This window comes from Silene latifolia, chromosome 9, assembly GCF_048544455.1.
Source record: "Silene latifolia isolate original U9 population chromosome 9, ASM4854445v1, whole genome shotgun sequence".
Lineage (NCBI taxonomy): Eukaryota > Viridiplantae > Streptophyta > Magnoliopsida > Caryophyllales > Caryophyllaceae > Silene > Silene latifolia.
In genome coordinates this window covers 147267106-147275066 of record NC_133534.1, presented here as the reverse complement: position 1 = coordinate 147275066, position 7961 = coordinate 147267106, and the positions used below count along the sequence as shown (strand labels likewise).

General features: G+C 33.9%; 1 long non-coding RNA gene across 1 annotated transcript; it reads right to left on the bottom strand.

Annotated features, from left to right (window-relative positions):
• Nucleotides 1–3380: 3380 nt before the first annotated feature.
• Nucleotides 3381–6250, bottom strand: LOC141598331 (uncharacterized). The gene is made up of 3 exons (XR_012523423.1): nt 6075–6250; nt 5105–5191; nt 3381–3689 (listed from the first exon to the last, which is right to left on the bottom strand). It is a non-coding gene; the product is annotated as an uncharacterized LOC141598331 (long non-coding RNA).
• Between the last annotated feature and the right edge of the window lie 1711 nt (nt 6251–7961).

Below are 7961 nucleotides of genomic sequence, written 5' to 3'. Positions count from 1 at the left end.
CAAACATTCAAAGTAGAATGTCTCCTCATTGTTGCACCCAAAACAATTACCCATAACACTAATCATATTATTAACTAGGTAATAAAATTAGTAACCTTAAATATTATTTCTAATATTCGTATTATTACTACACTAGTAATCTTGTGGTAATATTAGAATTCATGAACAATTTTATGCATAAAACAATTTTATGTAGAGAGAGGGAGAGAGTTTTTCATGAGCATAAGAGTTTTTCTCATAAGAATAAGAATGAATGATGAATGAAACTCCTCACAAGAGTATAAAGGAAGGGGGGCATGATTTTAACCTCATGGGGAAGGGTAATGTCTTTTCTTTTTGTCTTACCAAAGACAATAGACTAGCTTAGGTGTGTAAGATAAATCATGTTGTCTTTTTGCATGAAAAAGAACAACCATCATTACCCTAAAATCACCCATAAAACCGGCTCCCTTATGCTAATATGGACTTCCATTTTACAATTTGTATTTTGTGTATTTTAATGTGTGACATGTGACAAGTAGCATGTCTTTAGAAATTTAAATGCATATTTAACTAGTTAAATATCATTTTAAATCAAATAATTACATTTAACAAATTAACAAGTAATTCACAATTACATGTATATAAAATGGGTCATATTAAGTCTAATTAATATAATCTACAACATCTTGTAATTATAATTAACTAATCATTCTTATCTCAAATGTTTCATAAACATTAATCAATTTTAGTAATATAACATATTAATTACTAAATTGAATCTTATTTAATCACATTACAATAAGATATATAATTCTCACTTATAAATAAATTTGTTCAATTTAAGGATTTAATTAATCTGTATCAATATATGATTAATTAAATTTTCAGTTTGGGAATCGTCCTATAGGTGTGACCTTAAGGGATCAACTGATCACCACCGTCAAACGACAGTAATGTCAAACTCTAGTCAGCTAATCATTACCGATTAATGTTGATCAGTTGACTATATAATTGTATCATCCCTTACGTATTCTTATTATGAGATTTAATTATGAAGTTTAATCATGTTATCGCACTATTGTTGAGGACACTTACTCCAAAAATCTTCCACTTGTCCGAGACAAGTGTGCGTCACCAATTCTCTTGTCCTATTACTATCTCCCACTCAATGGAAGGTGTCTTGCAGGTCGTACTTGCATTTGATCGTATCTTGAGTGGTTTCCTCGATCTGGAGAGTAACTATCTGACCGGAATTATATACCGTAGATACCTTCCGAGCGTGGCCACGCATTTCTAGTTCACTACTCCTCGAGTGACCTTGAGATTTTAGATAACCCTGACAAGGGGATGGACAATTCCTATCGCACTATTCCCTTCGTATAGACATAGCTCATCATGACCCAAAAGATGCCCATTTGACCCCAGTTACGATAATCGTAGAGCATAAATCAAAGTCACTCAGAAACTGTGCTAACATAGGCGAACAGTCTCTAGTCAAAGAATTGACTCATAAGAATACTATAGTAGCTCTCGCCACGACCAAGCTTTATAAAAATTACCAGAACTCTATAAGCGGTCACCGCCCGACAGAGTGTCCCATACAGTCTGCCTTTGTGATCGACTAGTCATCTCTTATGACTCTATGACACTTGAACTTGCCATCAATCGCATCACACTCTAGTCACTTCGAGATGTCACCTCATATAAGCAACTAGGGGCCAATACTATATTAATCCAGTTCACTTTAATAGGGTTCAACGTTGTCTTTACAACCTATTTGGATATAACAAAGTAATAAAAGAGTTTAATATAAAACTCAAACGATGAATGCATTATCACATATGTAAAATTGATACCATATCAATTACTACATAATCTATAATCCATATTCCATTTTGTATATAATTGCACATTTCAACTCAATTGAAATGACACGACTTATCATGTTAAGCCTGTGAAAAGGCCTTTGGTTAGTAAGTCCCAGCAACACCTTGCACTTTTCCAAACCTTACAATATACTATTTCCCATTGTTATGTATAATCTTTATTATAAAAACCTTTTGAGTACGTGTCTAGATAACTCTCTTGCCTTAAATAACTCCCACTGTCTTCACAGTGTGTAGGGATAAGACCTTCGATTATTGGAACGAACTACCATATTTCCTCCAATTTATAAAACCGAATCCTAATATCATCCCTTTCTTCTTGCATATGACATTATTGCAAGTGTACTCAATTTCCCTTGTGTATATCCCATTGTTCAACTGGCTAGGATGTTCCTAGCAGATATCCTCCTTAAATAATATAGCCAAGATGGTTCTCTAATCATCCTTATGTGTTTAGAATATGATTTTTGTGTACTTGCACATAAATCCATCTCAATTCTAAATACTTAGCTTCATATCTTTAGTACTTCCTGAGTACTAACTAATGAACTATGTGGCTACTTAGAGACTTCTCTCAAAGATTCGATTTATAACTTCTCGTCATACTCCAAGTATACGAAGTTCAAGAATGGTGATACATCTTAGCGTAATGAATTAATCTCACAGCGGAAGCATGTGGATTTAATTTCTACAAGTTCAATACTTTTGAACTTATCAAGATTCTTATTAACATAAGAATATTCATTTAACGCTAATATCCTCTTAGAACTATCTTTATAGGTCTGGATACCTTAGAGATGTATTATTCTTCTTCTAAGTATTCCATCATTCACAATGATCAATATGTCCCTTACATATAAGATTAGTAACACCACATTACTCCCACTAAACTCCATCTCAACTATTCGACAATTCGAGAAAAGTTTATCACATGATCAAAACATATCATTCAACTCCTTGACATTTACTTAAGATTTCTTCTTAAGTTCGTATCCTACCTTAGGATAGCTGCGATTATCAAAACTCATGCAAGATGATTTTGAAATCCAACTGTCAAATCATATCCGAATTCAATAAAGCGTTATCCGAATTCAATAAAGCGTTGTTATTGCGTGCAAAATCCTTTGCTACCAATCAACCAAGCTAAGTAAACATCTTCATGTTTATGCTCATTTCGGACTCTTGTGGAGTTGAGACTAGATAAAGCATCTTAATAAGTTACAAGTTTGTTACTTCCAAAATAACATGACTCCTGTCCACTTTAGATTTCGAAGAAATAATTACTGATTTTGACAACGAAGGAACATCTTCCTACGTCTTATTCTCAGTTTGTGGCTCTTGAACATTTCCTCCCACTCTGTCTTTAAGAAATAATCCTCTTTTCTTAATAGACAGCATCACGAGCCACAAACCCTTTGTTCTCGTGATCATGTAGGAGGAGAGAGCACATGTATAACACCCTCATTTATTGCGGAAAAGTAAACACATAATTCTACAGAAAAACTGGTAGGATATATTTGTAATTGGTTCAACTAGCCAAAAACCTGTAATTTCAAAAATTTTCTAAACCAATCACAACATTTCCAACATTCCCAAGAGGCGGGTGCCAAAACCTGCAATGCTAACGAACTACTTTACATGCCATAGCTAACGATAAGAAAATGTAATGATACAAACCCAAAATAGAAAAGGGAGACATATGTCCCTAAAATGTATGTGACATAAAAAGGGTTTAAGGTCACAATGAAATAAAACCAGTCTAGGTCCCAAGGTTACTTTGCTCGCTAGCTCGTCCATGTACCCCATATATGCATCACCTACCTGTCATTCGCATTTTATACAAATACGAAAGCCACAGTCAGTGGGGAGTAACTCCGAGTTCTCCCAGCCACGAAATGTCATAATTAATATAACATGTAAACATAAGAATATGAATACGAATCACACAATGCCTTAGCATATAGATGCTAGACAATCGTGCTTATCATGTGAACAACAATATAACAACACATAGTCCTAGCATGTGAATACTAGACCGACTCATACTACACTATCATGTGAATCACATAACATCCAGGAATCCAAACTCTATCAACCATAGCCGGCTTGCATCTCACCTTCTATGATTCATAGAATCACCATACAAGAAAGGGCAATATATCAAAGACAGGCATAAGTTCTTAGCACCGTCAATAGTCACTTTGTAACTCAAGTCTATACCACGAGGTAGGGAAGGTAATCGAACCGGTATCTTGGCTCAGCGGTTACTATAAAGAAAACATGGCCAAGAGACAACACAACCCTAGCCTAAAATCATGAGACCTAGACATGCGGATACACACCACCGCACCCAAGACTCACAACTTTTTTAAAACAAAGTGAAGTGAGTACCCTAAGGACACCACCGAAGGGTCGGCTAGTACTTAAGTCGACCCCATACTATCAAAATTAGTACGAGGTCATGCCCCAACTTGGATAAACATCCACTAGTCAGGAACACAAAGGCTATCAAGCGGTGAACATATACTCGTCAGAGACTATAAAGACCTATCTATGATGAAGGCCGAAATACTCACCTAGGACCTAGTCACGGCTAGTCCCGACTTGAATATTTTAGCCCACACCACCCAAAACTCACCACAGAAGTCAAGTATGACACCCACTTAACCTTAAGAGGGCAAAAAGTCCTACTTACCAACATAAATTCTAACATTCTATCATGTGAAAGCTATATAAATGTCTATTTACAGCATACAATCCCAACAGTTCCTCAATAAGAATTCAATACTAATTTCTAATTCTAACAATAGTAACCATATTAAAGGCTTCAGGGGAAACTAGGGCCATTTCTACAATATAAGATACTATTAAATACAATCAACTATACATGTGAACCTAAGATATAATAAATGGCCTAAAACAAGAAAAAGGCCGATTATCTAATTCATTCAACCGAATTTTTACCCGCAACCCCACCTGCGACAGTGCGGGTTAAATTGCGGTGACCAATCACTCAATTAATCGACATCGCATCGTCAAAGGGACTAAGGCTCAGTTTTCGGCACAATCAACAAAACATTACAATTATCACTATAAAATTCATTTTGCTATTTCCAATTTCTATCATGTGAGAAATGAAAGTAAATCATTATCAATCACTTAAACACTTAACAATCAACAGGCACACATTAACTACTAATGTGACATTAATTCGTCGAGTAACTCGGAATAGTTACCTTACGCTAGCAAAGAGACAAGTAAAAACTTGAGAAAGCTTCTAAAACCCCAAAATTACTCTTCATCTTCAACCACAAATGAGTCACCTAAAATAATTATGTGAAAGGACGATATTAACGAATTATCGTTATAAAAAGAATAAGACGGAAATTAATTTAAATATATTTTAAATAAACCAAACTAGCGTCAAAACAATTTATAGATACGGCCCAAACTCGCGACTTAGCCAGGCCACTGCCTAGGCCACGGCCAGGCCACAGCTAGGCCAACATTATAATAGTCACTCTCGTCCCAATAATTAATTCAATCTCAATTCTCTACTCCATCTCTCTCATTACTCCGTCCTACTCATTACTCCGCCTCATAATATAATACTCCATAGTAACCAGATTTCCATCTCAATATCAATATCGATAAGGTCAAAGGTTTAAAGAAAAGGCAATTTGAATACAAAACTGAAAATCCAAAATAATAATATTGCAGAAACATACTCTCGGATGTCAAACTTTCTCGCTTGTGATCAACGCTCCATTATTCAACAATTATCAACAAACTTTGTTTCTAAAACATCATTCCCACGTTACTTGCCCAAATAAGATACTAGTTTATCATGTACTCATTTAATTATTGTCCAATCTCAGTTCATGTAACCTTGACAATTCCCATCAGCGACCTACTCGTTTAAGACATACGCCATTGCCAACCTTTTAACTAAACCATTCATCTCTTATACAATATTATTACTCCATCCCACCATTAAACTTAGCAAAGAAAATAGTATAGCTAGTACATAAATAAGATCCCAAATAGCATCCCTAGAGGTCAGTATACCCCGTCTCAACTATACAACTGACTAATTAACATCCATAAGGATCCCTATATATAATTATACACCGTCTTATAATAAACAAAGCTAAAAAATATAAATTGGGTTTGTAAAAATACATAACGAAAATGAACGTTACTTACATCGGAATGACAAGAGTGACGAGAGGAGCGCTATGGAACAAAAATCATTGAAAACGGATGAGAAACGGAGTCGGGATCGGAGTTTGAATTGACGGAACTGGGTTGAGGTTCTGTTGTTCATTATTGTTGCTGCTGGTGGTTCACGCAAAAAGGAATGGGAAAAGAAGAGGTAGGTACGGGGTGTATAACAACAACAATAAAATAATAATAATAATAATAATGAGACACCAGCTAGCTTGCTAGCTTCTAATTATACGTACGTTACTTCATCGTTAAGTAATTTCGTTCGTTTTTAAAACCGTCTCGAGTTAATAAAAATCGGTTTTTAGTAAAAGTTTCAGTAATAAAACGGAATTAATAATAAATAAATTTAATGAGTGAAAATAAAATAAACTCAGCTAGTTAACGGAAATAATACGATATCAGCTTGAATCGGAATTATTAGCGATTTTTACAAAACTAACGGATATTAATAAAAATTGCTAATTTAGTGAAATGAGCTCAAAATAGCTAATTGGACGGTTTTGTTCCCAAAATCCATCTCGGGTTCACTTAAAACAACTTTCATAAGGACTCGTAAAGAAACGGAAATTATTAAATAAATAAACCCGAACTAACTTCAATAAATTCGAACTAACTTTAAATAAACTTATTAATGATTATTAAATTTAACGTAACGAATTATAATGAAATTAATTAATTAGCTGAGAAAATAAATATATAAATTGTTAACCAACGAAATTAAATATAAAGTAGCAATTAAAAGAATTTTATCCAACTTAATAAAATACGGGGTGTTACAATCACCCCATCTTTTAAAAAGTTTCGTCCTCGAAAATTGAAAGTATAAATGGAAGGTTATGAAAATAAAACTGAAATTGGAATCGGTAACCAAAACATTTTAAAGGTTATTTATCGTAAGAATCAAAATTCTTTCAAAAGTTTCAAATAAAATTTTAAAAAGAACGATTCTCATCAAGGGAACGAAAGTGTTCTCGTTACGTATTCAAGAACATCACATTCCAAATCAAAGATAAGGTCAAAAGGCAAGTCATTTGTATAAATCAAAAATCAAAATACCTTCAAAAACATTAATGAAGAGTTTTCAAAAATATAAGTCTCATTCATGGAACGGAATTGCTCTTGTCGTGCACGCAAGAGCGCTAACTTTCCAAGTCAGAGACAAATTTAAAACAAAAATTATTCGCCGACAAGTGTAGAACAAGTTATTAAACGTTTCTAATAACGAGTTCTAACATCCGATCAACGTTAAAATCAAAAGAAAAGGAAATCCATTCAAATTTTCTTTTGCAAAAGCCAAATGGAGATTGAAAGATTCACTGTTGAACTTCAAAAAGGAGTCGAATTCTAAAAATATAATATTAAACTTTGACAACGGAATTATAAACAGATCAAAGTTAATAGAAATTGGATAAAATTTAAAGAAATCTCGGGTTTAGCAACTCAAAACCATGATAAGGAAGTCTATACTCAAAGAACAATTAGAGAGTCAAATCGAATTTTCATTTTCCAAATCTTTACAAGTAGGGAAAATTTTGTAATGGTAACATAAATTTTTAACAACAAACCAAAAATAGTAGTTTGAAATATTTAGAAATTGTGTGAAATGAAAAGTAAGTTAGACATCATAGATACAAGTATGCTAAGAGGGTTCAAGCTTAACCAACAAAAGAGGTATGATGAACTTCCTAGGGATAAGGATTGAAGTCAAATTTATAAGGATGTCAAAGATAGAGTTTCACCAGATACGAGTGTCAAACTTAAAGGAGGAGCAAGATGAAGCGAGGAAAGAAGGTATGAACGGTAACGCTCATGATCAAGGAGAAAAGAAAATTAGACAAGAAGGAAACGCCAAGTACTCGAATC